This window comes from Acomys minous (assembly GCF_964271855.1).
Source record: "Acomys minous genome assembly, chromosome: 10".
Taxonomy (NCBI): domain Eukaryota; kingdom Metazoa; phylum Chordata; class Mammalia; order Rodentia; family Muridae; genus Acomys; species Acomys minous.
The window spans coordinates 31,475,610-31,502,893 of record NC_140491.1 but is presented as its reverse complement, the minus strand read 5'-3'; the positions used below and the strand labels follow the sequence as shown (position 1 = coordinate 31,502,893).

Sequence of the window (27,284 nt, the reverse complement as noted above, 5' to 3'; positions counted from 1 at the left end):
TACAAGAACTGCCCTTTCATAGACTCCATACTGTTTCTGCAAACACCTTTTCACTCTCCGAGAACCTCAGGAGAAAGCCTTGCTGAAATCACTGGTAAGAAGTGAGACTCAGACCAGGCTGGCAGTGAGTGGATGGGGCCTCTGCGTAGAAGGCAGGATTTGAGGCCAGGCCCTTGACTCTGTTATCGGGGATCCTTTCCTTCACCTAATTCTTACCCTTCATCGCACTGCTCCCACTTTTGTTGCCTCGAGGTTCATTTCAGGTGAGTCACAAACCACAGTCTATTTATTTAGCTCACGTCTTTTGGTTACCTGGTCTACGCTGAGCAGCCTGGCGAACTCCATTCACATGGGAGAGAATGGAAAATCCAGAGCCATCTGGGAGCCAAGATGAGGATAAATGGGGTCAGGATCTACAGGACCCCACAAGCCAGGATTGCACGGACCCGTGAAACGTTTCTCCAAATAGGGAGGATTTGCACATGTTTTTTGTTTTGTTTTGTTTTTTTGTTTTTTTGGGGTTTTTTTTTTTTTTTGGTACATTTATAACATTACTGTCACCTAGTCTGTCCTTACGTAAAGGAATAGTGATAGGATAGTAGTTTCAAAAGAGTAACAATGTATCTCCAATATCAGAAAGGAAAGAAAACACAGCCACTTTGTAGCTACACCATTTACTGACTATTTTCTCTGTGTATCTGTTCCTGGGGTGTTTGTGGACAAGCACAGGTGGAGGTCAGAGGGTAACATCAACTATCTTCAATCACTCTCCACTTTTTTTTTTTTAAGACTGATTTATTGATATGGACGCATGTGTCACAGCTGGAGTGTGGAGTGAGAAGACAACCCACAGGAATCAATTTCTCAGGCTTGGCAGCAAGTTCTTTTACCGACTAAGACTCTCTCGTGGGCCCTCTTTCTTTTTGTTTGGTTTTGTTTTTTACTCTGTGAGACATGGCCTCTCACTAAACCTGGAGCTCATAGGTTCCGCTAGCCTGGCTAGCCAGCCAGCTGCAGGGGTCCTCCTATGCTTACTCACTAGCACTATACTTTAAGGTGTGCACTCCTTAGACCAGATATGGTGACACGTGTCCTTAGGCCCAGCACCCGGCACCTAGCACCTAGCACCCAGCACTCTGTGAGTTCAAGGCCAACCTGGTCTACAAAGTGAGTTCTGGGACACTTAGAACTACATAGTGAGACCCTATCTCAAAACAAAAAACAAAAAGGTGTTTGTTCCTGATCCCACTTATAATGTGGGTGCTAGGGATCCAAACTCATGCAGATGCTTTTGCTAGCTGGGCTGTCTCCCCAACTTTATTTTTGTTACTGAATCACAAGCCAGTCTTTCATAAACCACTGAGTGCTAGAACCTGAAGAATTTCCTGAGAGAAACAGTCTGTAATGAGTAGGAATTGACTTGGATGAGGAAGACTTGGAGGCAGAAAGGAAGTCCCCAGAAGACTGACAGTGGTTTCCTGACTTTATCTTAATGAACTAGCCCCTGTGATTCAGATTGTATTGATCAAAAGCGTGAGAAGGCATGTGGACTCCAGCCTCTTGACCTTTGCCCCTGCTGATCATTTGTACCGGCTCAGGAAATCTTTGCCTAGCTAGCTCCTTCTTGTTCCAGGGTCAGGTACAGTATCAGCTATCCAGAGAGACTTTCCCTGATGCCCAGTTTATAGCAATCTACCTTCCTAGGCCTGTACTGTTTCCTGACTCCCAGTTCTTAGCAATACTTGAGAGTGTCTTATTTGTGTGTTTCTTTCCTCATCAAGATCCTTTTCCCAGGAGAGCAGTGCCCTGGTCCATGGGGTTCATTTCTGCACTTTGGTCTTCTGTGGCCACTTGGAAAGAGAGTTCTGAGGCTGGGTTGGATCCTGTGTCCTTCCATTTGCCACTCTGCAGCCCGTCGTCTCCCTTAAAGTTGCTGAGTACAGATCAGCAGAGGTAAACTCAGGGTAACTGCAGCTCTGGTGCCATAGCTGTGATCCCCAGGGATCACAAAGGAGGCCAGAGGCCTCTGGCTGAAACAGAGTGGCAAAGGAAGAGACAGTGGTAGAGTCTCCCTAGTCTTCATGTTTAAAAACAAAACCATCATAGTTTCTCTCCCTCTCCTTCTCTCTCTCTCTCTCTCTCTCTCTCTCTCTCTCTCTCTCTCTGTGTGTGTGTGTGTGTGTGTGTGTGTGTGTGTGTGTGTGTGTGTAAGAGACAGGCAGGCAGGCAGCAGGCAGGCAACAGGCAGGCAGACAGACAGAGCTAGATTCAGGAGCACATACCCTGCGTCTGATCCCTGTACTAGGACACATCAGTGATGGGTGAAGATGACAGCCCCACCCCACCCCCCATTTGACCCAGATATTCTCAGCCCTAGTAGGGACCCTGGAGGGCACCAGGTGAGGCAGAATCTGTCACATATATACCTGGATAATGACAGGCTGGAGTCGGAGAGTGTTTTGTGGCATGCAGTAACACTCTGGTGGATTGAGGGCAGGCCAAGCTTCCTAGGATCAAGGAGCTTCTGAACGTAATTTTCATGACTGAGCTTCAGTTTCCACATCTGTTCACAAGGCACTCTGGGAGGAAGATTTCAAAAGTCCACCTTGCCCTTCTTTAACTTTGTCTGTGAACTTTAGAAATAAAGTTTTAGCAGGGCGTGGTGGCACATGCCTTTGATTCCCAGCAGTCTGGGAAGCAGAGGCAGGTGGATCGCTGTGAGTTCCAGGCCAGGCTGGTCTATGAAGCGAGTCCAGGACAGCCAAGGCAGGGGAATTGTGGGCCTATCCTGGAACCAAAACGAGCCAAAGGTATGCCATGCTCTGAAGACATTAAGTTGTAAGTGCCAAGTCCCCTTATTATGCTCCCAAACTTCTCCCAAGGACTTTCTAGTTCCTATCCCTCCACCCCACTCAACAGAGAGCTCAGCAACCATCCATCCTAGAGGAACACTAGCATGGACTGGGTTCCTGGGTAGAAGCCAAGCCCCACTTGTCTTAGCTCACAGCCATGGGGAAGCTACCATCCTCATCCTTAAAATGTTCACAATGAGCATGAGCCATCAAGTCTAAACTGCACCCTGTTCAAAGTGAGCTAAGCACCAATGTCAGCCCCCAGGCTCCCAGAGCTCTGAGCCACCTTGCCGACAATGCTTCCTCTTCCCCTGTCCCTTCCTCCTCCACTGTTTAACTCCATCCCTACATGACCCTGGGGCTGATGAAAGTAGTCTCAGAAGCCAGGCACTAGGGAGACAGAGGCAAGTGGATTGCTGTGAGTTCGAGGCCAGCCTGGTCTACAAAGCGAGTCCAGGACAGCCAAGGCTTCATAGAGAAAACCTGTCTCATCAAACCAAAAAAAGAAAAAAGAAAGTAGCCTCAGAACCTGCAGCCTGCTACAGCAGCCAGGCCTCCAAGCCTCTGCAGAGGAGGCTGCTCCTGTAGGGCCACTGAGTGACCTCACTGGAAAAGGCAGATCAGCCACCCCCGCTCCACAGAACTCCTTTCATGTCCTAGGGAACCAAAGACCCCAAACTCAGTAAAGTGGGGAGAAGATTGTACAAAGAAGCAGGTCCCAGCACCAGAGCTGGCCTGGACCCAGACCCCTCTCACTGACCTCTGACCCTGGAGCTAGACATGTTAGTGGCATCTTCTTCCCAGGATACTGGGTAGGGTGGTGCTACACACATCAGGATGGCACCATCACAACCCATTTTTTTCCTTCCAACCACAGCTGCCTATATGTGACTCCTGAACCTCACCACTCCTACCAGCCCCTCTGCAGACCCAGCATCCAGTGGCCCAGAGGCAGACTCTTTGAGGCCTGTCCTCATCCTCATCATTGGCATCTACAAAGACCTGCTTTCCAAATTGTGGGGCGGGGGGGGGGGGGCTCTCACGCAGATATCCTAGGGGTGAGGCTTCAATGTATCTGTCTGAAGGGACAGTTCTACTCTTGACACATGATATTCCTAGCTCTTCACGTTGCCCAACCCGATCTCATTCAATTCTGCCAGAAAAGAAGGGACTACTGCCATCTTTGTTTTTCGGGTTAGGAAGCTGAGGCTTAGAGAATTTACGGTTTCCCCGCCTAGTCCCAACTCAGCTATTATGCTCCAGGACTGGTAAACAAAAGTCAAGCCCCAACCCTAACATCTCTCTGTTCTAAGTGTGGGGCACTAAGGGTTAGGCTCGTAGGAGGTAACTGATAAACGCAGCAACAGTGTTTCCACTGACTCTTCGTCTTAGCCAAGGAGGATGATTCAAAGTTAAGATATAATGCTACTAACCGTGAGAAACGCTATAAGAAAGAAAGAAAGAAAGAAAGAAAGAAAGAAAGAAAGAAAGAGGGAATCTCTTTAGTGGTGGTGTCCGCAGAAAGCCTCATTAGGGCATGGCATTTGGTTCAGGCTAGAAGGGAAAAGATCCTCCTTGTCCTGGGCCTGGGGAGACAGATAGCAGCATGCTTGTCATGCAAGAGGACTTGAGTTTCACAAACACACACACACACACACACACACACACACACACACACACACACACACACCCTGCCCTAGGATCCAAAGCTTCTGAGGAACTACATCCTTCTATCACCTTAGTCTTATACACACACACACACACACACACACACACACACACACACACACACACGTGCATATACACATACACAAGAAGTAAAGAGGAAGGGAAGGAGGAAGGAAGAGACCCAACTCCTTCCAATCAGGAAGGGATGACAGGGGAATCAATCTATCGGACTCCAGGAAAAGCAAGGACAGGGCTCTGAGGTAGGACAGGGCACAGTGCACAGTGAAACACGAAAAGCAATCGGGCACATCTGAGGAGTCCAGGTGACTTTGACAGGGCTCAATGTCTGCCCACATACAGAGCACAGATCAGCCAAGCCTTCTGTTCTGGGGCACGGATTTGGAGTTTGCTAAGAATACTGATGAGAAGTGTGTGTAAGTGCACTGTGGACCTTTTTTTGTTTTTGTTTTTTGTTTTTCGAGACAGGATTTCTCTGTGCAGCCTTGGCTGTCCTGGACTTGCTTTGTAGACTAGGCTGGCGTCAGACTCACAGCGATCCACCTGCCTCTGCCTCTTGAGCGCTAGGATTAAAGGCGTGCACCACCACGGCCCAGCTCCATTCCTCTTTCTAGTCTTTAGTTTCCATTGTGCTTAAACTGAGATCAGATCACACTGAGACTGTTCTTGACTTTACTTGGTGTAAAGATGTTCTTAGGCAAGGCTAAGGGTCAGCAGTGAGCTCCAGCTGTTTGAAGAATTGTCCACAGGAAGAGGAATTAACTTCTTGCAGAGAGATTCCAGGTCAACTGTGCCCCTTTTGGGATTTCTGCCTTCACCGTGGTGTGCTTCCAGAATTATCTGAAAGTAGATGAGAACAGTCCTCTCATGACCTGACCTTCATCCCTGAGAAGGCCTGGAACATGTGAAGTTCATTTGTATAGTGCCAGGAGCCACATCTGGGTGTCCAGAGAACACCGAGAACACCCTGAAGATTGGTGAGATATTATCATGATATTATAGGTAAGACCTGGGTAGCACATCCCTACAGACACTGCAGCACCAGATACGGTTTAGACAAGAGGCTATCTGAAGGTCGCTACCACTGTGCAATCTTTTCTCTATAGGCTTGAAGGATGACTTGGGCATGTTCTTGATGCCAGATCCTAGGGGACGCAAGGAAGGTGGTGGTTACTCAGGGAGTGCCATGGGTTTATAGCCCTGCTTGGGCTGTAAAGAGTTGATACTAACAGCTAATGATGCTCTGGTCTTTATAGCGGAAGTGCATGTAATTGATGTTTGTTAAAAACTGGGCATAATATTTATGCTTGCATGCCATAATTATTTCAGTCTAACAACAGAAGTAGTCTCTTCCAGGAAGAATGACTCTCCCCTCCAGACCCAGGAAGACCGTCTGGCACAAGGCCTGGCCAGAGCAAACCCTTAGTCAAAAGCAGCTGATTACACTTCTCAGGGGGAGTTAGGCAGGGTGACTGACCCTTCAGAGTCCCTCAGTAAACACTGGAAGATCTCAGTACTGAAGACACCCACTCCCCTGCCTCCCCTGACTGAATCAGAGGCACCTTTCCCAACTCACAAAGGCTTCCCCAGCCTCCTCCTCGTCAACGTCCCCTCAGGGGCCAGAGCCTTGAACAGGAAGTCTGTACACAGCAGACCCCTGATGTGCTCTGGATGTGGCTGCCTCTGGTGGTTCACACGCTGAAATCCTGGTCTCCGGTGTGGTGATGTGGAACCGACAACCCCACCCCCACCCCCCCACCCCTGTCACCCTCCCCCTGGGGAGGTCCGCAGGGAGGTGATTAGGTCACTGCAGCAAGACAAAGACACCCATTCCATGTTTTCTCCGTGCACTCCCCCTCATCCCAGCCTGGCCTGGGAGGATTTATCTCCTGTCCTTGTCCTCAGAATGGGCCTGGGGATCCGGCTCCAGGACTCCTGTTGCAGTGCCTTCCCACCTGCCGGGAGCTTCCACCCTGTTCACTCCCACCTGCCTCCATCTCCGTGCCTGTGTCTTCCTTCATCTAATCTGCTCCTGTCTGTTCAGTTGTCCATCTCTTGCCCTCCCAAATAGGATGCAGCCCCAGGACAGGGCTGGGTATACAGTAGATCCTCGGCAAACGTTTTCTGAATTCAGTTTTGTTTGTAACTTACTTCTGCTCCTTTGCCAGTGAGGTCTCCAGATGTCCGTCCCAGCATCTGGGCAGGCATAGTCTATTTGGAAGGGCTTCTTTCATGCGGCCTGCTATCCTTGCAGTTCATCCATGTGTTTCAGACCTCCCTCTCCCCTCTCAGCTGACTTCATGTCCTGATGGAGTTAACCTGTAGTTCACACTTCATTTATCCAATCAGTTGTCTCTCTATGGGCTCTTGGGAGACTTCTGTTTTGGGCTATTTGGGAAGAATGCTACTGGAGTTTGTTTGTTTGTTTTGGTTTTGGAGGGTGTTTGTTTTTGTTTTTTGAGATAGGGTTTCTCTGTGCAGCCTTGGCTGTCCTGGACTCACTCTAGACCAGGCTGGCCTCGAACTCACAGTGATCTGCCTGCCTCCTCCTCCCAAGTGCTGGGATTAAAGGTATGCGCCACCACGACTGGCTGGTTCTTCTCTTCTTAGCCTCATCCCTTATTCACAAAACAGCGTTTCTGTCTCCTGTACTTAGACTTGTCCTGCTGTCTGCTTCCCCAGCCACAGGGCCCTCAAGACGAGCTGCTGCTGCACACCACAAGGACTCACAGTTCCTCAGGCACAGGACCCTCTGGGCCTGTGCTCCTTGATTTGAGTACACAGAGTGACCTTGGCCAAGGTTGTACAGCCAGGAAGTGGTAGATCTGGGGAAAAGGCTCACCATGCAGCTGTTCAACATTGTTTTGTCCACATGATGGGGGCTTCTCTCCTCCTCAGGGCTTTTTTTACTCAGACTCTCTACCCTCTGTGAACCTTCTCTCAACAAGAATCCTCCCAGCCAGGTGTGGTGGCACAGGCTTTTAATGCCAGAACTCGGGAGGCAGAGGCAGGCAAATGGCTGTGAGTTCGAGGCCAGCCTGGTCTACAAAGGGAGTCCAGGACAGCTAGGGCTGCTACACAGAAACCCTGTCTCGAAAAACCAAAAAAAAAAAAAAAAAAAAAAAAAGAATCCTCCCATCTGGAGAGCTCCTTCCTCCATAGCGTCTCTCTCCTTTACAGGGCCTCTGCCTACACAGGCTCTCCCCTCACAGGGTCTCTCCCCTCCGAGGGGCCTCTCCCTTCCACAGGCCTTCCCCCATCCACAGGGCCTCTCCTCTCTATAGGGCCTTTCTCCTCCACAGAGCCTCTCTCCTCACTTGGCCCCTCTCCACAGGGCTTCTCCACAGGGCCTCTCTCCTCAGAGGGTATCTCTCCTCCACAGGGCTTCTTCCTTCACGGGGCCTCTCTCCTCCACAGGGCTTTTCCCATCCAGAAGGCAATGTACTCGTGAACTCACAGAGAGCATTGTCAAGGCTTACACCACGGAGCCTGTACTACTGGCTTGTCCCAAGTGTTTCCAGTGGTGAGAAATGGGCCGCAGCAGAGACCCATCCTACGTTCCCAGGGGAGAAAATGAAGAAGGCACTGCTGTTCCTCTTGGTGACTAAATAGCACCCAGCCCCTGAGGAGTGGGTGTTCCTTAGTTGCTCTCTTGGAAAACAAAAGCAAACCAGGAGCTAAACTCATGCAAGAATTATGTAAAAGCTCTACTTCTCATCTCTTTTGAAGACACGGATAAAAAAGAATAGCTCTGGAGCGCTTGGCTTGGCTCAGCAGGTGAAGGCTCTCACTGCCTGGCCTGACAACACAAGTTTGATCCTTTGAACTCCTAGAGTGGAGACACAGAACCGGCTCCTGTAGGTTGTCCTCTGATACCCACTCTCCAACTGTGCCATGTGTCCCCAACAAATACGTAATATGTAATAAAATTATTCTTAAAATGCATGATCAAGAAGAGGAGGACGAAGCATTATTCACAGGAAGTCCACTCGATTTAAGGTCAAAACCACCAGCATCTATTACCTCATCCATTTCCAGAGTCAAATGGAACAAAGACTGGCAGTGACACGAGGTGGCCTGGCCTTGAGAAAGAATCTGCCTCTCGTGCTGAGTGTAGTGGCACACATGACTTTAATCCCAACACTCTGGAGGCAGAGGCAGGTGGATCTCTGTGAGTTCGAGGCTAGCCTGGTCTACAGAACAAGTTTCAGAACAGCCAAGGATACACTGAGAAACCCTGTCTCAACTCCCCCCGCCCGCCCTCCCCAACTCCCGCCGCAAAATCTGCCTTTAGTTGCCATGGCCACACCCAGTGATAGCTTAATTCATAGCATCCCAGGGACCATCTCTTTCTGCCTGGAAACCTTCTGGCCTTACTACCTCTCTGGGGCTGTGCTTTCCCCTCATTTTGAGGTGGTCAGAAAAACCCTTTCCCAAATTTCAGTCTCCTAGACAGCACTAGTGTTACCAGAAGTGAGCCTGCCAGGAGCAAGCCAGGCTTGGAGAAAGCAATCGGCTGACATGTTGCATCCAGGAAACAAAACAAGCTTCTTTTGTCCCTTGGAGGGCTGACAGCTCAGGGGACAGCAAAGCCTGAGCTTTCTGCGCTGGGGAAGGCAGAAGAGCCAAGGCTAATGGCAGCTCATTGGGCAATGTGACACTCCTATTTCGTGAGTACCTACTGTGTGCAAGGGGATTTACATCGGCCAACTCCCCGGCCTGCTTTAGATCCCTAAAGCCCTTACCTCTTATGAGATGAGGAAAGAGACCTGCAAGTTGCTCAAAGGCATAAAACAAGAGAGTACAAGAGAAACCCTGTCTTGAAAAACAGAACAAAACAAATTCATCCTGAACTTTCTTAATGCCTTTAATAGGCAATCTATTACCCTCACGTGTATATGACAACATTTTGTGACCAAAGCTCAAACATTAAAGTTAAAGAGGTTTAACTTTAAAGAGACCTACAACAGCCTTATTAAAACCTATACTTAGTATAGGAAAGATGCCTTTCCTATGACCTCTAGAGGAAAAGATTTCAACATCATAGACATACCTTCCCCTGCTCTGCCATCAACCCTGCTGTTTATTCTCTATCCCCTCAGAGCTCCTGCCCGTCTGCTTACGCTTGTGCCGGCCCCCACCCTCCTCTTTTCCTTTTTTCTCCCTAACCGCACATTATACTGAGGTTCTGGGGCCCCCTCTGGGTGTAGTCCTACTGAGGGGATTCTCTGACCTTTAGCCTTCCTGCTCATATATTTTCTGATAATTCAGTTCTTAACTCCATTGCTTCATAAGGGTCTAACAACTCAGACTAAAGCCATGCGAAACACCACTGTCCCATTAATGAGCCGTTCTAAACCTGACTCTTCATAGTAAACATAGGTTTAACCTGCTATAACCTAGTAGTGATCTCTTAGCCTCTGGGCCTCCTGCATTCAACTCCTGTCTTGATTTTGTCTGTTCTTGTTTACAGCCCGTTGACACTCAGATAGTCCAACAGCAATCTAACGCCATCTGTCTGAGTCCTATTGGTCACGTTCCGATCCCTGAAAATCAGCAAGAGCGGAGACCTTAAAGCTGTCAGCCAGGAGCCAGACTGACTGGACAGCCATCTCCTACATGATTTCAGGAGGTCAGCTCTCCAGGGGAGAGCGTTAGGCAGCTAGACAGATGTTAGCAGGCTTGGAAGCCGTGGAGAAGGGCCCCTCCCTCTCACAGCTTCCGCCTTCAAATTTCCATTAGTGAGCTGTCCCAGGAGCCTCCTGAGGAGGTTGCTGGCCTCACCCACCAAGGAAGGAACCGCGTGGACGTCTACTGCCCTCCTTCTCTGCCTCTCTGTGGAAACGAGAGTCAGGAATGTTCGCCGGTTGAAAAGTTCTTCCATTTTGGTTGTTTAGTGACAAAACATCTTAGAAACACAGTAATTGACATTCCAGAACTAGAGCCTAGATTCCTGCCACACGCGCCCTGCACATTCTTGCTGACTGGGGGGCCATGGGAGCTACTTACTCATCACCTGAGGTTGTGCTCTCATTCACTATTCACGACTATTTGTTCCTTAACAGCAACCAAACACCAACCCAGGGCCAAAAAATGAAGCTTTTCAGCCTTCTTCCCGACATCCCTTCTGCCCTGCAAGTACCTCATTTGTAAGAGGATGGCAGGTCCTTAGTGTTTTTGTTTTGGAGACCCCTTCTCTGCTCTTCTGCTCTGTCTTTTTTTTTTTTTTTTTTTTCGAGACAGGGTTTCTCTGTGTAGTCTTGGCTGTCCTAGACTCACTTTGTAGACCAGGCTGGCCTCGAACTCACAGCGATCCACCTGCTTCTGCCTTACAAGCGCTGGGATTAAAAGCGAGAGTAGCTCATTTCCTTGTCTGTCTTTCAGTCTTGCTAACTAACCCTTCACCGACCTGCAGAGACCTGTGGAGCCCAGACCCTGCCAAGGATGTGGAGACCCGCGTGTGACCAGGACCAAGGAAGAGTATCTTAGCTTGAGGCCCCAGAAACTGACCACAGAATAAGGGTTGAAGCGCATGAGGAGAAGGAGGGAGGCACAACATATACAAGTTTCTAGAATAGTGCCGCCCCTCCCAAAGATGTGAAAAAGTGACCTCCTCTCCAGGAGGCAAAAGCGAGGAGGTATCTTATGGAGGTTATGGTAATTGGATTTTGTGATGTTGTGATCTCGTTACATCGCCTGCTCCTTAATCTCCCTTGACTCCCCCACTGCCCCATAGTCCAGAAGCTCTTGGCTCCCAACCAGGATGCATCCTGCTACTGGCTGGCCCCACGTGCCCCTGGCCATTTGCTTTTCTCTCCAGGGCCTTGTTTATCACTCTGCTCAGCCTTTGCCACTTGCCGGAAGGCCCCGGCACTTCTGTTTAACTACCCTTTTCTCCAGCGTGACTCTCTGGAAGCTTTCACGTTGGGAGGAGGGAGCGAAGCGGGTAAGAGGTCTCACACAAATTTCTCTGCGGTCCAGGAGCTTCTGTCTCTCCCTGTAGGCGGGGCTCTGCCTGCCTAGGGCCCGGCGCCCAGGACCTCTCAGGACAGGCCGAAGAGAGTCATGCGAAAGGCATGCGCGCTGTCTACAGCCTAGCCGCTGGCCTCTCTCCCGGGCTATTTTTATTTCTTCCCCCCCTGCAGAGCTGAGGCCCATGGGGCCAGGTTCTCTGACGCAGCCAGTGAAACCTGCTAGGCAGATCCAGGACACTCGCTTGGGGTCACGCCTCCCTGAGGCTAGTAGGCGTGGCCCGGAGGCTCCTCCTCTCCAGCCTGGACTGACACTTTAGCCAGGGATCTTTCAGCTGCAGAGTCACCACGGACAGAGTCATCAGGGAGCCCTCAGGATCCAAATCCCGACTTGGCATCCCTATTTTGTTACCCCAAACAAGTCGTGTCACTTTTCTCTGTGAAGTGCATGGAGACCAAGCTCCCTAGCAGGTCATGTCAAGGGTTAAATGACACATCACTAGAGCTAATATTTACTTGTTTATTTTTGTGTGAGTATATATACAGTGTATGTGTGTGGTATATGTACTTGGGGGGTGCACAGAGAGGTCAGAGGAGGATGTCAGGTGCCCTGCTCTACCATTCCCTGTCTAATTTCCTTGAAATATTGTCTCATCAAACCTGGGGCTAGGCTGGAGGACTGCAGGCCCTTGGGATCCTCCTTGACCCCGCCACCTACAGTGATGTGTTGGCAAGCATGTCAAATGACTTTTTACATGGGTACTGAGGTCCTGAAGTCAGATCTTTTATGTTTGCCCAGCAAGCATTCTTAACGGCTGAGCCATCTCTCTAGCCCCCCACTGAGGCCAATCTTAATGTAAGTGTTAGATCTAGAACAGAGAAACCACAGAGTCATGTGATGCAAAATTCAAAATACAACAACAGGCCTTTGCTCAGTACCAACCTTGATCGGACCCGCAGGGTCTCAGGTGGCTGTCCTTCTGGAAGTCAATGTTCCCTTTAGTGAGATGTAGGTGTACACACAGATTTATATATGTTACCCTTGTGGAACACCTGAGCTGTGCTACGCCCTTCTGCACATAGTAGGTATTCAGAGATGGTTATGTTTATGTGGAGCCTGTCACCATTGGTTTCATAATTAGAAGATTCAAAGACCTTTCCAGAATCAGCAGCCAAAGAGCATTGTTTTCATTTTCCTGAAATTTACCCCATTTTATTGATAAGACAAACAAGCTCAGAGAGGCTGGGCAACTTGACTCAGTTCACACAGCACTGTGGTCTTCCCCGGCTTTGGACTCCAAAATTGGCCTCAAAGCCACTTGCCTCTATTCCTGTGCTCTGGTAGAGGACCTCATCCCAGGATGTGTGTGGCAACCATCTCTACAATCACTCCTGAGCACCCCGAGCCATCCCAGTGGGGGACGGATCCCCTCAACCTATGAACAAGCACAGGAAGGAATGTGAGTGCCCAGACGTCAACTTACCAGTGAGGCTGCCTTCCTCCTGGATGCACCCAGCACCCAGCCCGGGCTAGAAGGAACCTCCACTAAGCAGAGGCAGTCCACCTCTCACAATGCCCCAGGTCCAGAGAGGGACCTTGTCCTGTGTCACACAGTGAAAAACACAGATTGCCATGCCCTTCCCTGCCCCCAGGAAAGGGTGGCACCTCGGAGCATTGCTGGGGTCCTGTCCCTGGGACTGGCAGCCAAGCATGCTCATGAGAGATGGTGTAACTCACCCAGGAGCTGGGAAGGGAGGCACCCTTCTCTCCCACTTTATAGATGAAGAAACAAAGGACTAGGAATGTGGAGGTGGCTTGCCTTAGAGCCAGAACCCCAGACTTCAAAGCCCAGCTCCATAGGTCACTAGCTCTGTGACCTAAGAGTTACTTAAGCTCTTGGTCCTTGTTTTGCTCATTGTAAAAAGGCAGTGGTTGGGAGTTGTCCCTGGAGGTTGCTTGGAAAATAATGAACTTCCAAGAAAAAGTCCTTGCGTGCGTGGCTGGCTACTGCCAGCGGGCTGGCTCCGGTCTCTGCTCACCACCCTGTGCGAGCTGAACCAGATGCACTGAAACAGCATTGCTCAGGGGGAGCCAGCCTGCCTGAGGGTGTCCAAAACAGTGCTCTGTTCTAAAGAGATCAAACCAGGGGCTCTGTCATCAGTAGTACATTTGGCTGCTGGAAATGAAATATCTACTGGGCTGTATTGATACACAATTCCATTTGCCCAGGCTGGGTGCAAGCTAAGGAGGCCGGAGGAGAGGGGAGCACACTGTGGATATTGAGGACAGTGACCTCCCTGCCCAGCCAGCCACCCTCAGGCATGACCATATCCTGTGAGAAGGTGGAGCTCCCAGAGAGTACGTCTACTTACTGTGAGGGGCCAATGCCTTTGCCCAGGACACACTGGCTATTCTGGGTGGTTTATTTGCAAAGAGCCAGGGTCTGCCCAGCAGGGAATATGATTCATGGTCACTTCCTCAGGGCAGATCCAAACTTCTGTTATGAGCTTGGGGTAGGCGCCTATCTCCCTATGAGTTAAGATCTCCTTTAAAGAGTTTGGCTAGCTTTCTGCAAAGAAGCTGAGGCATGGCTCAAAGGGTGAGGCATGCAGTGCCACAAAGACCTATCTCTGCCTCTTATCACCTGTGGCAGTCTCAGCAGTTGACGAGTCAGACATAACAAGTGGAGACATAGGAAAAGGGGCAGCAGTGCTGGACAGTGGCTGCTCCATGGGTCACATGCATAAGGTGCTGTGTTCAGCCCTCAATACTACAAGAAAAGAAGAGAGAGAGAGAGAAAGGGAGGGAGAGAGAGAGAGAGAGAGAGAGAGAGGAGATGAGCTAGGTTTGGTGGTTCATGCTTGTAATCCCAGCATTCAGGAGGCTGAGGCTGGAAGACCACCATGAGTTCCAGGCCAGCTTGGATTATATAGTGAGTAAGCTTCTGGTCAGCCACAGCTACAGAGTAACATCCTTTTAAAGGGACTGCGGGGGCGGGGGGGCATCAGATCAGAAGCTGTGACTATGTTTCTTCTTAGAGGTGGTCTCGTACTGTCTTCCCACTAAGTACATCCGGCTACTTATTTCTCCCTCAGTGACAGAGACTTCCTAGGAAGCCAGAGCATCAGCAGTACTTCAAATGATCAGCAGCTGCTTATGGTAGCCCGGCTCTTCACCTTGGGGCAGTACGCAGTGGCAGTGAACAGCAAGCCTCCTTGGTAGCATGTGCAGTCTGTTGCTTGTGTGAAATGCCTGAGGTGATCTTGGAGACCGGCTTTTCTGGTAGATGACCATGTTTCTCATCTCGCCCTGTCTTAAACTAGACAGGGATGTGGGTTGCCTTTGGGAAGCCACGGGGCACGTTGGCTAGAGTTCACATTAGCCAGATAGTTATGCTTATCTGCACCAAGCTGCAGGGCTAGGTAGGTCCAAGTTCCCAGGTCGTGTCATCAGGAGGTTCTCATTACAATGAAGGGGTGGGGCGTGGGGGCTTCACCAGGTTTAGTGCTGATGAGTTAAAGGCATGGAACTGAGAAGAAGCTCATCCCTGTGAGGCAAATATACCCCAGCTGTGGCTCCCTGGACACATGTCGGCCCCATGCTCCTGAAAAATACCCTCTATGACGAATTCCCCACCCCACCAACCATGGTCACTAGTAAATCTATTTTTTGTTTTTGTTTTTGTTTTTGTTTTTTGTTGTTGTTGTTGTTGTTGTTTTTTGAGACAGGGTTTCTCTCTGTAGCCTTGGTTGTCCTGGACTTACTTTGTAGACCAGGCTGGCCTCGAACTCACAGTTATCTGCCTGCTTCTGCCTCCCTGAGTGCTAGGATTAAAGACTGTGCCACTGAGCCTGGCTGGTCACTACTAAATTTTACATCTGGTTAAACAAACAAACAAAACACCAACTTTGAATGAAGAATGGAACTTTCATATGGACATGGGACCTCCCAAACCGAGGCTCTGGGTGGCTTCCCTGGATGACTGGGCACACTGGCTGTGTGGAGTTGAGTCCAATGTGGTCACTTAAGGCATTGTGGATCAGGCCCAGCAGGATTGACAGGTATTCAGCAGGTGGCCTGGGAGACAGAACTAGCTCACTGTGCCTGTGGGTGGTGTGATGTCTTTCCCAGAGCTCTTATCCTTGGAAAGTGATTTTCCTCATCCCACTGGAAGAGACAGTTAAGCTGTTCAATAGAGTCTCAGTGTCTTTTCCAGTATCTTTCATAAGACGCTCCCCCTCCCCCCCAATATGGGTTCCAAGACTCCAGAAACAGCCAAGACAGAAGTTCCATAGCTGGGGAAGGGTCCACAGAGGTGGCCAAGCATCTGGAAGGTGGGTGCCATCTGGAAGCATCTGGAAACAAGGGTGCCTTTAAAATATGAACTGAGCCGGGCGTGGTGGTGCCCGCCTTTAAACCCGGCACTCAGGAGGCAGAGGCAGATGGGTCGCTGTGAGTTCAAGGCCAGCCTTGTCTATAAAGCAAGTCCAGGACAGCCAAGGCTACACAGAGAAATCCTGTCTTGAAAAACAAAAAATAAACTAATTAAATAAAATACAAACTGAGAGAGCATTGGGAGACCCATGACCTGAGTCTGTGGTCCTCATCCATTTATGGACAGCTGGCTTCTTCAAGGACAGAACTTCAAGGAAAAGCCTGAAGCCAGCAGTGCACCCAGGGTCATGTAGGAGAGTGGGCCACAAGGAGGCCAGCCTGAACCTTGAGCTGTGTTCACATTTGTCCCCAAGTGATTGTGCCTGTATCCTTTCAGAATGGGCAAATCAGGTATCTTTGGGGCTAGGAAGGGAGAGATAGCTACAGGCAAGCAGGAAAAAGGAGTCCTGTGGGGGAGGGGGGGCAGGGGAGTAGGTGGGAGTGGAGGAGAGGAAGTGGGTGCAGTTGCCTGTGGGAGGGAAGAGAGCGCACAGGCACAGGGCCGAGACAGCGCTAGCTCTGAACAGCTGTCAGGTCCCTATGGGCACCCAATGACATCATACAGGCCTCCAGCTCTAAGGCTATGAACAAGAGTCATCTGGACACCTCTGGGACGGGGTTCCCAGCTAGGCTCTGTGCCCAGGCTGGAGTTCTAAAGCCTGAATAAACTACTCCTTCCCAGCAGATGAGGAGAGAATGGCCCCCCAACCTTTGTGTCCTGATCGATTCCAGGACTTGGGGAGGCAGTTGGGTACCCCAGACACCCGCTAAGCAGGCAAAGGAAATAGTGCCCTTGGGGAAATTGTTCTAGCAGGGACATCAAAGACAGAGGGAGAAAGCCCCTTCCAGAAGGGGCAGGCTAGTCTATGTGTTAACCTGGCCAGGCTCCAGTCCTACTTACTCAGCCATTACTGTAGGCATTGCTTGATGGTGGTATTCTGCCGCTGCGGTTAGTAGCCATTATCCATAATGGAGCAAAGAAGATTGCCCTTGTAGGCAGTACTCAAACGGTTGAAGGCCCGAGGAGTGCAGTAGATGCTTCCTCAAGATTTACCTAAGGAAGAAAGAATCCTGCCTCAGAGTCTGCAGCTTGCTAGCCTGCTCCACAGATTCCAGGATAGCCCATCCAGCCATGGTCCTGAAAGCCTGTTCCTCCGCATACACTTCCCTCTGCCTGGAAGGAGCCTGGATGGGACCAGGAGAAAATGCATCATGGTGACTCCACCGCCCTCTGCTCGCTTATTACTTGCTAGAACTGCACGTGGACCCAGAGATTGTAAATAACATTTACAATATGGTTCAGCGCATTCTTATACGCGACCCCCTGCTCTAGCACATGGATGCAGTCAGAGAGGACCCTGAGAGATGCTGGAGGAAAGGGAGTCAGGCTTCCTGGGACAGAAGAGCTGGGCGAGAGACAGAAGCGGACATAGGTCTACACAGTGGACTAGAATGCTGTGTGAGCTTTAGATAGCGTTGTACACAAATATGTTTTGAAGATTGGCCGGAGGCGTTGGGAGACTGCTCAGGTGGTAAAGTGAGTGCTGTACACGTGTGAAGACCAGCATGTAAAACCCAGGAGTACCCGTATGTCCCTGTAATCCCAGCCCCAGAGAGGAGGGAACAAGAAGACCCCTTAGGCTCTCTGGCCGGACAGTCTAGCTGAATCAGGGAACTCTGGGTTTGGTGAGAGACCCTATCTCAAAAAAAAAAAAAAAAAAAAGTAAGGTAGAGAGCAATTGAAGAGAAATAACCTCTGGCCTACACATGTATAAACATATGAATGCATGTCCAAACACATGTGTACACCCACATACACATTAGCGCACATGTGCATGCACGCGCACACACAAAATTAAATGAAAAAAAAAAAAAACACACAGTGTATGTGCCTGACAGTTTATGTGCCAACCAAGGTACAGTGTCATCACCTGAAATACTCCTTGAAGTCCCTCCCCCCCCCCACCATCCTTTGCTTTGTTTCTTTGTTTCTTTGTTTCTTTCCTTCTTTCTTTCTCTTTTTGTTTTGTTGTTGTTTGGTTTTTGTTTTGTTTGATTTTTCGGAGACAGGGTTGCTGCTCTGTATAGCCTTTACTGTCCTGTAGTTTGCTCTGTAGCCCAGGCTGGCCTCAACTCAAGGCGATCCGCTTGCCTCTGCCTCCCAAGTGCTGGGATTAAAGGCAGAGCCACCACTGCCAGGCTTCCCCTCAATCCTTTCAGACCAAGTGTCACTCCGGTCCTGACCCCATAGATTGAATTTGCTTTGACCTGTTTAGAATCTCATACACGTAGACGCAGGTCGGCTTTTTGTGTTTCTTCTTCACTCATTTGTTTTGCTTTAATTGTAAGATAGTGACAGAATAGAAGTGCAAAAGAGGAGCGCCTGTGGCCAGGCTCTGCTGCTGGCTGTGGGTACAGCTTTTCTGTACCACATGTCCCTCCACGTGCTCTCCATGTCGTCCTCACTCGGCCCGGCCACCCATTTCCTCACAGCACACTGACCCAATTTTCCCTGTGGAGCTGGCTGCCACGTGCTCCCCTTGCCTGTGATTTCACTTCACTGCCCTCGGCACACTTAGCGAAATCAAAGTCCCTAGCACACCGAGCTGCCTTCAACACCTGTGGCCCCTCGGGCCAATGGTTTTAGGCAATGGTAGGTGAGTTGGGTTCACATTGTGCTCCCAGGAGAGCTTGCTTATCAGTCGCCCATGCTCGGCACACATATTGAACGAGGAGCTGTAGCAGAGCGTGTACAGGGTCTGAAGGAGGGGAAAGGTGGGACTGTGGGGGCCCGCGGTGGGAGCAGACAGGCAGGGAAGAAAAAGGACCCCATCAGGGCCCTGGGGATGGCCTGGTAGATATTGCCTGACTCCAAACCTTCTGTGTGTGAACCCTTGAGCTCTTCACAGGAGTGTCTTGAGCAAGCATTGCCACAGCCGTGGTTTGATACGGGCTGGAGCTCTGTCCCAGTTATCCATCCGCCTCTCACGGAAATGGCGCCAGTGAAAAATTCAAAGTCCTGTCTTCTGATGCAGAAGGCACCTTCTCCTTGTGTCCGTTTGTGGTTGGAAGGATCATGCAGCTCTCTGAGATCTTACTTATTTATTTGTTTATTTGAAGACAAGATATCAAATATCCAGGCCAACTTTAATTCCTGTATAATTGAGGATGGCCTTGAACACCTGGTCCTCCTGCTCCATCTCCCTAGTGCTGGGATTAGAGGGGCATGTGCCATCACACCAGTTTTTATTTTTTATTTTTGAATTTATTTATTTATTTAGAGTGTGTGTGTGTGTGTGTGTGTGTGTGTGTGTGTGTGTGATATGAGCATGGGAAGATCAGAGGACAACTTGAAGAAGTCAACTCTTTCCTTCTGCTATGTGGGCTCAAGAATTCAAACTTCGGTTGCCAGGCTTTGAGGAAAGCACCCGTATGTGCTGAGCCATCTTGTCAGTGGTATGCTATGCAGTGGGAATGCAGCCTGGGGCTTTGTGAGTGCTAGGCAAGCAGTCTACCAACTGAGTTCCTTCCTGAGGCCTGGGATCTCCTTCATCAAGATCGCTAAACCTGGCCAGGCGTGGTGCACATGCCTTTAATCCCAGCACTCGGGAGGCAGAGGCAGGCAGATTGCTGTGAGTTTGAGGCCAGCCTAATCTACAAAGTGAGTCCATGACAGCCAAGGCTACACAGAGAAACCCTGTCTCAAAAAACCAAAAAAAAAAAAAAATCGCTAAACCCACTCATGAACTTCATGACTTAGTCATCTCTGAACCCACTCCCACACACCTGCTATGTCACCTTGAGAGTGAAGAGCCAACATGTGAGTTTGGGGGTGACAGTCAGCTGTATAGCTCACAGGACAGGTCCCCTCTGTTTTCTGTATTGCCAATGTAAGCCACCACTACCAGAGTCAGGGACCCCAGACTCAACTCAATGCAAGATGCACCAAGGAAATCGGGACCATGATTTCAAACCACCACAGGTTCATCAGCAGAGTGCTACCTACTATGCACAAGGCTCTAGGTGTGATCCCCAGTGCCACAAAAAATAAAATGACCACAGGACACAATTATATCTGTGAAGTGACTATCTCCAGTTCAGCGAGGGCTGCCATGGAGCCCGGCACTGCTGAGGCCACATGGATAGATAATTTGATATAAAAAAAATTATATTGTCATAGAAATGTAAAGAGAGATAATTTCATATAAAAATTACATTGTCATAGAAATGTAAAAGAGGGCCACGCAAGCAGAAGGCCCAAGGCTGCGCTTGTGGTTGGAGGCCCTGGGTCTTTCAAAGCACCACCCTCCAAATGCTGAGCATTGCCTAGGCCTGATGGCATACACCCTCAGCTGCTCTGGACCAGCTGTGCTACCTCTGCAAACTGGAGCCTGAGCATCACGGGGCTGCACCTGCATTCCTCCTCATGAATGCCAGGCTTGGCTTCCACACAGCTCTCTGGCCAGCAGCATATTTCTGTGAGGAGACAGGGCCTGTGTGAGCCTCTTGTGCTCTGCTCCTCTCCAAGGTGTGACATGAGCAGCACCAAGCATGGAGACAGAATTGTTTCTGCCCTCAGCTTTCCAGGAGTCACCCTTCCTCCTCAGAGGCTGACAACAATGTCCCTTTAGAGTTGCAGGCCAGAAACCGGCAGGTTCTCTGCTCTGAGGTGTGCGCAGGATGGTAATAATGGGAGAAGAGCTGCGTGTGGGGTACAGAGCCCCATCCGTGGCGTGCTGGATACTTATACGGAGCTGGCACTCTGTGGGAAGGGACATGGAAGGAGACCATACCTAGGAACACAGGGTGACAACGGTCAATAATCCTGGCTTCTCATTTTGTAGCTGGAACATTGGAGTCTGGAGATAGAAAGGCTTCTTTGGAGGTTACAATACCTTATGAGCTCTGCTGCCCCAAACCTGCCCAGATCTATTCCCAGGGCCTTGCCCTGGAGTCAGCTGCCCTTCCACTCCGTGAGCGCAGCTCATGATGGCCCAGAGCAAGGGCTGAAATTTCAGGGTGGGAACTACTCTTGCTGGTAGGAGGGTGAGACATAAACACAGACCACACACTGGACGCCTCCTCTGGGACACAGCATTCTAGACCTCGTTTAATTCTAACAGCGCCCGAGGATAAGGCAGATGCAGAGTGGATACTTGGACTCCCTCACCTGCCAGTGTGTGGTATGAGGCAGGAGAGTTGGGATGGGAGGAAATAAGGCTGGAGGCCCAGGCAGGGCCAGATAACCCCAGGCCCTGGCTCAAAGGGCCTGACTTGGGGAAAGACTTCATCCCTAGGTTGTGTGCCATCCCTGGGGTATTAAGCAGAGAGACCTGAGGTCAGACTTTGGAGGGAGAGGAAGAAGAAAATGAAATAGGAAAAGCAGGTAGAAGGCTGGTACGATGATCTGAGAGACAGGGTGAGGGTCTCAGGCAGACAGGTATAACTTATGAAGGCTCTCAAAACTTGGTGTCCATGTGAGTCAAAGAGCAGGACATCAGTGAAAAATCAAGAGCCTTTCTTCCCCAAGTCGCTTCATTTTAGGAGCAAAATTTGAGCTTACTGGTTCTTGGTCAGGGGTGAGGTGTGCTGCTGGAAGAATGTTTGCAGAAAACAACCAGCTAAGTGCAGTTGGAAAGCTGAGGTCAGCATGCTCCAGACAGCCCAGGCTTCTAGAGGGTTCTGGACATCCATCAGCTGGCCTCACATCTTCCAGTGGGACTACAGGCTACAGAACCGGATTGAGTGCCACCCCCGGGGGTCAGGAGGGTTCACAGAGGCCACACTCCAACCCCGGGTAAGATTGGAGCCTAGGCAGGGTGCTGGTGGCCCATCCCTTTAACCCCAGCACTGCAGAGGCAGAGGCAAGTGGATCTCTGAGTTCAAGACCAGCATGGTCTACAGAGTGAGTACCTGGACAGCCAGGTACTCTACACGAAGAAATCCTGTCTTGAAGAACAACAACAAAGTTGGAGCCTCTTCTCAATTCTTGCTGCCTAGTTTGTGTGTTTGGAGGGGCACTGAAGGCTCCAGAGGGGTGATGACACTGCGTTGGTAAGGCACCAAAGAGGGACACCCTATCCATCCATGGGAGGGTATCATTAGCCACAAACAGAGAGATCTGGGGTATCTATTGGTGCCGGCCACAGGCTTAAAGTATTTCTGTACACTTAGATACTTTATCTTCGTGAGGCCCTGGGAATTCAGAGCCGTCGTTGAGCCAGGCAGGCAGACTCAAAGCCATGTCACTGTGCACACAGGCTTCGGGCTCCAAAGGCCTGACTTGAGACCCCGTGCTAGTGCTGACAGCCCCGAGATCTAAGGTAAAGGTGTTCCCTGTCTCTGAGCCCTCGGTTTTTCTCACCTGCGGGATTGGTTTGAAGAACTGCTTTACTAGGCCTGTGTGGTAGCTGCAGCTGCATTTCACCTGGGAGATCCCGGCAGCATCGAACGAAATGATGCTATCTGGTCTGGGGAGCCCAAGATCTGAGCTTTGGAGAGACAGATAAGAAAGCATAAGAGGGCAGCCCACATGTCTTTTGTGGTTTTTCTGGTTAGCTCTGCTTAGGGCGCTACTTAGAACCCTTATACACCCAGCTGGCGCGTCCAGCTGCCACTTGAGGTCAGAGGGATCTTTCTTCCCCATTCCTAAGTGACACAGCACCTGTCTGACTGGAGGCCATCTGGACAGTATCCAGGTAGGCCTTTTGGAGACATTTTTGGAGAGTGGGAGGGCCCTACTCTAAAGGAGTCCGGGGTGTGGTGTGACCAGAGCTCAGCGACTAGCCACTAGCCAAACTGCCTACTCAGTGATCTCAGGAGGTGAGCTAACCCTCTCTCACCCTCATTCCTTCAGTCAGTGGAGATCCAGGATGAATCAGAGGCCCTTTTCTGGAGCTCTCCTAGTCCGGAGCGGTGTTTGTTTGCTTGCTTTGTTTGTTTGTTTGAGACAGGGTTTCTCTGGGTAGCCTTGCTGGCTGTCCTGGAACTCACTCTGTAGACCAGACTGGGCTGGAACTCACAGAGATCCTCCTGCCTCTGCCTACTGAGTGCTGGGATAAAGGCGTGCACCGCTACTGCCCAGCCCTTGGTTCTGAGTTTTATGAGAGAAACGGACAGGGAGATAGTGACAGGTAGCGTAGACTCTAAGCTGGAAGAGATATGCACCTGGGGGTCCAGGGAGGCTGGAGGAGAGGAGAATAAGAGGCACTGTTCTGTTCCACTGGCAACTCACAGAATCTTTTTGTTGTTGTTTCAGGGGTTAGTTGATTTTAAATTACGACTCTGTTCGAAGAGAAGTACACGCGCGTGGTGAGAGTACTCAGAAAACTGAACAGTTTCCAGTGAAAACCCTCTTTCCCTGCCATTCTCAGCCTCTCAGTGGGAGCTTCTGGAAGTACCTGTGAGTGTGGAAGTGCATGTGTGCAATCAAAAGTTGGAATAAGGGGCTGGAGAGATGGCTCAGTGGTTAAGAGCGCCGCCTGCTCTTCCAGAGGTCCTGAGTTCAATTCCCAGCAACCGCATGGTGGCTCATAACCATCTAATGTAATCTGATACCCTCTTCTGCAGATAAAGCACTCATATGCACTAAATAAAATAAATAAATCTTAAAAAAAAAAAAAGAGTTGGAGTAAGAGCTAATAGCGGCTGCCTGCTGAGTGGTCACATACTGTGCATCCCCCTGAGCTGTGACCTCAGCCATATCTCTAGTTTAGGTGACCTCTGAAGATATCTGGGAGCTGTCAAGGAAGAGGGAGCTGAACCCTGGACCCTTTTCTCAACATGCCCAGCTCCACACCACTCCAAGTTCCTTGGGCCTTTCAGAGCTTCCTGTCATGTTGCAGTTGTTTTTAGCTATGGAAACAGGCTCTGAGGAGCAGAGCTGGCTTTGGATGCTATGTGGCCATGCAAGGCCATTTTGTGTTGTGTCCACAGGACTCTGGAGCCTGAAGGAGGCTGTGCTGTATCCTAGTTTCTGGAGGTGTGCAGGCAGGATGGACTATAACTCAGGCAGGCAGGAGCCAGGCATGGAAATCACAGGCCAAAGAACCACCCACCCTTTGCCCTTGGGACTCTCTGGCAGCGACTCTCTGCCCACACAGGTGGTGATATGGGTGGCCATGTAGGCACCTTTGCCCTGGTGATCTTTAACTTGATGACTCAGCCTGGGAGCTGGGGCACCATGATGACACACTCTGACAGATGAAAGGCTGTGTCTGTGGCAAGTCCTTTCTTTTCTCGTTTTATAAATTGAAATTAAGCTGAGTAGGGCAGTGCACAAGTGTAATCTCAGCACTCAAGAGGTAGAGGCAGGAGGATCACTGTGAGTTCAATACTAGCCTGGGCTATGTATGGAATTTTCTCGTTGTTGTTTAAATTGAGGTAAAATTTACCATACATAGCTATTGGAACTGTCAGTTCTGTGACATTTATCCACCTACATCATTGTGTGGTTGTCACCTCTATGTAACTCTAAAACACGTCCTGCTTTCCAAAGGAGACGTCACAACTACTTATTTACTTTTGTTTTTCTTTTCTTTTTGAAGATTATTTATTATGCATATAATGTTCTGCCTGCATGTGTCTGCCCACCAGAAGAGGGCGCCAGATCTCACTATAGATGGTTGTGAGCCACATGTGGTTGCTGGGAATTGAACTCAGGACCTCTAGAAGAGCAGCCCCTGCGCTTAACCTCTGAGTTATCTCTCCAACCCCTACTTTTATTTTTCAAGCTCTGGGGATGAGACCTGGGCCTCATCCATGCCTAGCAAGCACTCTACAACTAAACCCCTATTCTAGCTACATCTACCACACGACCACGCCTGATCCTCCCCTCTGTCGTACCCCTGGCAACTGCTGAGCTGCTCTTCCGGTTCCTGCAGGAGTCATAGGGTGCAGGATTCGGCCTCTGGTGACTGGCTTTTCTCCTTGAACCTGTTTTGAAGGCCAGCAGGCTTTGTAACATGTGCCTGCGCTTTACTTCCTTCCTTGGCTGCTATGGGAACAGTATGCTGACTAGAGACCTCTCTCAGTGCCCTCTGGTACCGTCAAAGTCTCCCCACATCTGTCATCTGAGGCTCACACACAGAAAGCCCCTTTCTAGTGTGTGCTTCTCACCCTTGTTTCCATGAGGTGTTGACCACACAATGCAGCATGTATTGAGCGCTTACTGCATACCATTCTGAATGTTTCGTCTATTTTCACTCACGGTGGGGCTTTTTGTACATTCTTGTTCCCTCCGGTAGCTGGGGGCGGGCCTCCCAGGATCAGTTCCAAGGACAGGAAAGAAGGTCAGCTGAGGAGTTATCTATAAAGGAGAACTTAAAGCCAGGCCAGCCTGAGCCTGATTCGTGTTCCACACGGCCCTGGTCTGCATCCGGCCCTGGCTAGAGACTTTCAGTTTCCTTTTTCCCCAGGGCTTTCTCTGCTTCGCCTTTTAGTCACTGATTTGCTTTTACAATGACCAATCGAAACAGGAAACATAATTCTCCAGACAGAAGTGAAATGAAAAGTGCTGAAGGTGAATTCCATGGAAAGCTGGACTTGAACCAGTTCACGTGGCAAAACCACCCAGAGGGCCGCCCACCACGAGGGTGGCGGGGGACATCTAGTACCTTCTCATATCTTATCACCTTGTCTTACTGCCTTTAATTATTAAATATAACACTCTCCTGGTAGGTAGACAACAGTATATACATTTGATAGAGTTTTAGCTTTTTTCCACTTCGACTCGTCTTTGGTCTTTTTGTTTGTTTGTTTGTTTTTGAGACAGGGTTTCACTGCGTAGCCCTAGCTGGCCTGCAACTCTATGTAGACCAAATTTTGCTTCCATCCTCCTGCCTCTGCCCCTCCGGTGCTGGGATTACAGGCGTGAACCTTCATACTTCACTTTTAGGTTTACTCCTCAGGTGAACCTTTTGTGCATTCATACAGGAAGTTCAACTTCCTAGCTCACTCTCTGCCTCAGACCCAGCTGGCGTGTGAACCTGAACCTCACGCAAGTCAGGAACTCAGGAACTCACACTGAAACTGTCTCGTAAGATTTTCTTTCACCTTAGGGCCTTCCTAGCATCGCCAGGTGTCACCCCACCGCACCCCAGTGACCCTTGGAGCCATGAAAGAGAAAGTAAAACGGTACCTGGTCCAGAGTCTACAGCACAAAGTCTACAAATGAAATCAAGTCAGACCTCCCGACCTCAGACCTTAGTAGGCTCCGGTGCAGGGGCATCCCAGCCTGGGCCCCACAGCTCTCCTGGTACCAGCCACCTGCTCCCCCAACTCTTGGCTTATGCTCGGCCTTCTCCCCAGAGCTCTGTCACCCCCAAATGTCCATCATCCTTCAGGTACAACCAGCAGTTCCCAGGAGAGCAGTCTCAGGAGGCAGCAGCAGGCGCAGTGTGCTGCTGGCTGTGGCTGTGGTGTGGCAGGTGTTTCTATGGCCTTGTTTGGAGTAGTCCTCACTGCCTCTCTGTGAGCTAGGAAGTGTCTTCCTCGTTTTTGCCTGCATCCCTCAGTTATACGGAGGGTTAGGAAACCTCCAAGGAAATGGTTACTGCTGCTATCTGTCCCTATGCTAGAAGGGGACTCGGAGAGGTTAGGCCATTTCTCTAAGGATATGCACCCAGTGGGAGGCCTGGCCTGAGCAGTCTGTCCCCATGCTAGCCCTCCACACTCTGGTCCTGGTTCCCAGTGGGAGTGAATCCTCAAGGACATGCAGAGGGCTCCTTGTGAAGGAGCCATCTGTGCATGGTGAGCTGGCTGTGGGGCCAGATGGCCAGTGTTCTAACCCGGGTCTGCCGGGTACTCTCAGTGTGATCTTGGGTACGTTCCCTGACCCCTCTGTGCCCAACTTCCTTGCATGACTATCAAGAAGAGACAGTGAGCCATACCCCTCCACAGCCCACCTGATACCTGTTGCCAAAGTAAATCCAGAGCTCCTTGGGTCTCTGCTGAGCTGCTGGGGAGAGCCAGCTGCCAATAGCCCATCTTGGGAGAGGCTGTGACTTCCGGGGCGGTTAGTGGCAGTTGGCTATCCTCTCACTTTAGGGGTGGCTGTGGGACACTCTGATTGGCCCCATTCCCATTCTATTGCAAACATCTTGAGTCCCAGGGCCCACGCCACCAAATGCCCTGAAAGTGACCAGGTGGTGTTCAAATTTCCTCCCTGGGGGAAGTATAAAGCAACAGTCTACCCCTCCTCCTAGGTCCCAACAATAAATTGAGGCACAATTCTGCCAAACTTCACTCCAGGGAACCAATGACTGTATTGGGCTTCCTTATAAAGGGTTGCTTACAGGGTGTGGGCGCTCCTCCCCCAACCTGCTGCACCTGAAACATGTT

The 27,284-nt window shown here is 50.2% G+C and overlaps 2 long non-coding RNA genes across 3 annotated transcripts; both read right to left on the bottom strand.

The window, feature by feature from the left end:
• Nucleotides 1-4,631: 4,631 nt before the first annotated feature.
• Nucleotides 4,632-10,424, bottom strand: LOC311606278. Its single transcript, XR_014782280.1, has 3 exons — nt 10,327-10,424; nt 6,690-6,926; nt 4,632-5,378 (listed from the first exon to the last, which is right to left on the bottom strand). It is a non-coding gene; the product is annotated as an uncharacterized lncRNA (long non-coding RNA).
• A 2,194-nt stretch (nt 10,425-12,618) lies between these two features.
• On the bottom strand, nt 12,619-27,173 carry LOC311606277. 2 transcript variants are annotated; one of them, XR_014782278.1, is made up of 4 exons: nt 26,856-27,173; nt 22,309-22,435; nt 16,846-16,998; nt 12,619-15,865 (listed from the first exon to the last, which is right to left on the bottom strand). It is a non-coding gene; the product is annotated as an uncharacterized lncRNA (long non-coding RNA). The 2 variants fall into 2 exon arrangements; XR_014782279.1 differs by having other exon boundaries at nt 12,620-16,031; nt 26,856-27,171.
• Between the last annotated feature and the right edge of the window lie 111 nt (nt 27,174-27,284).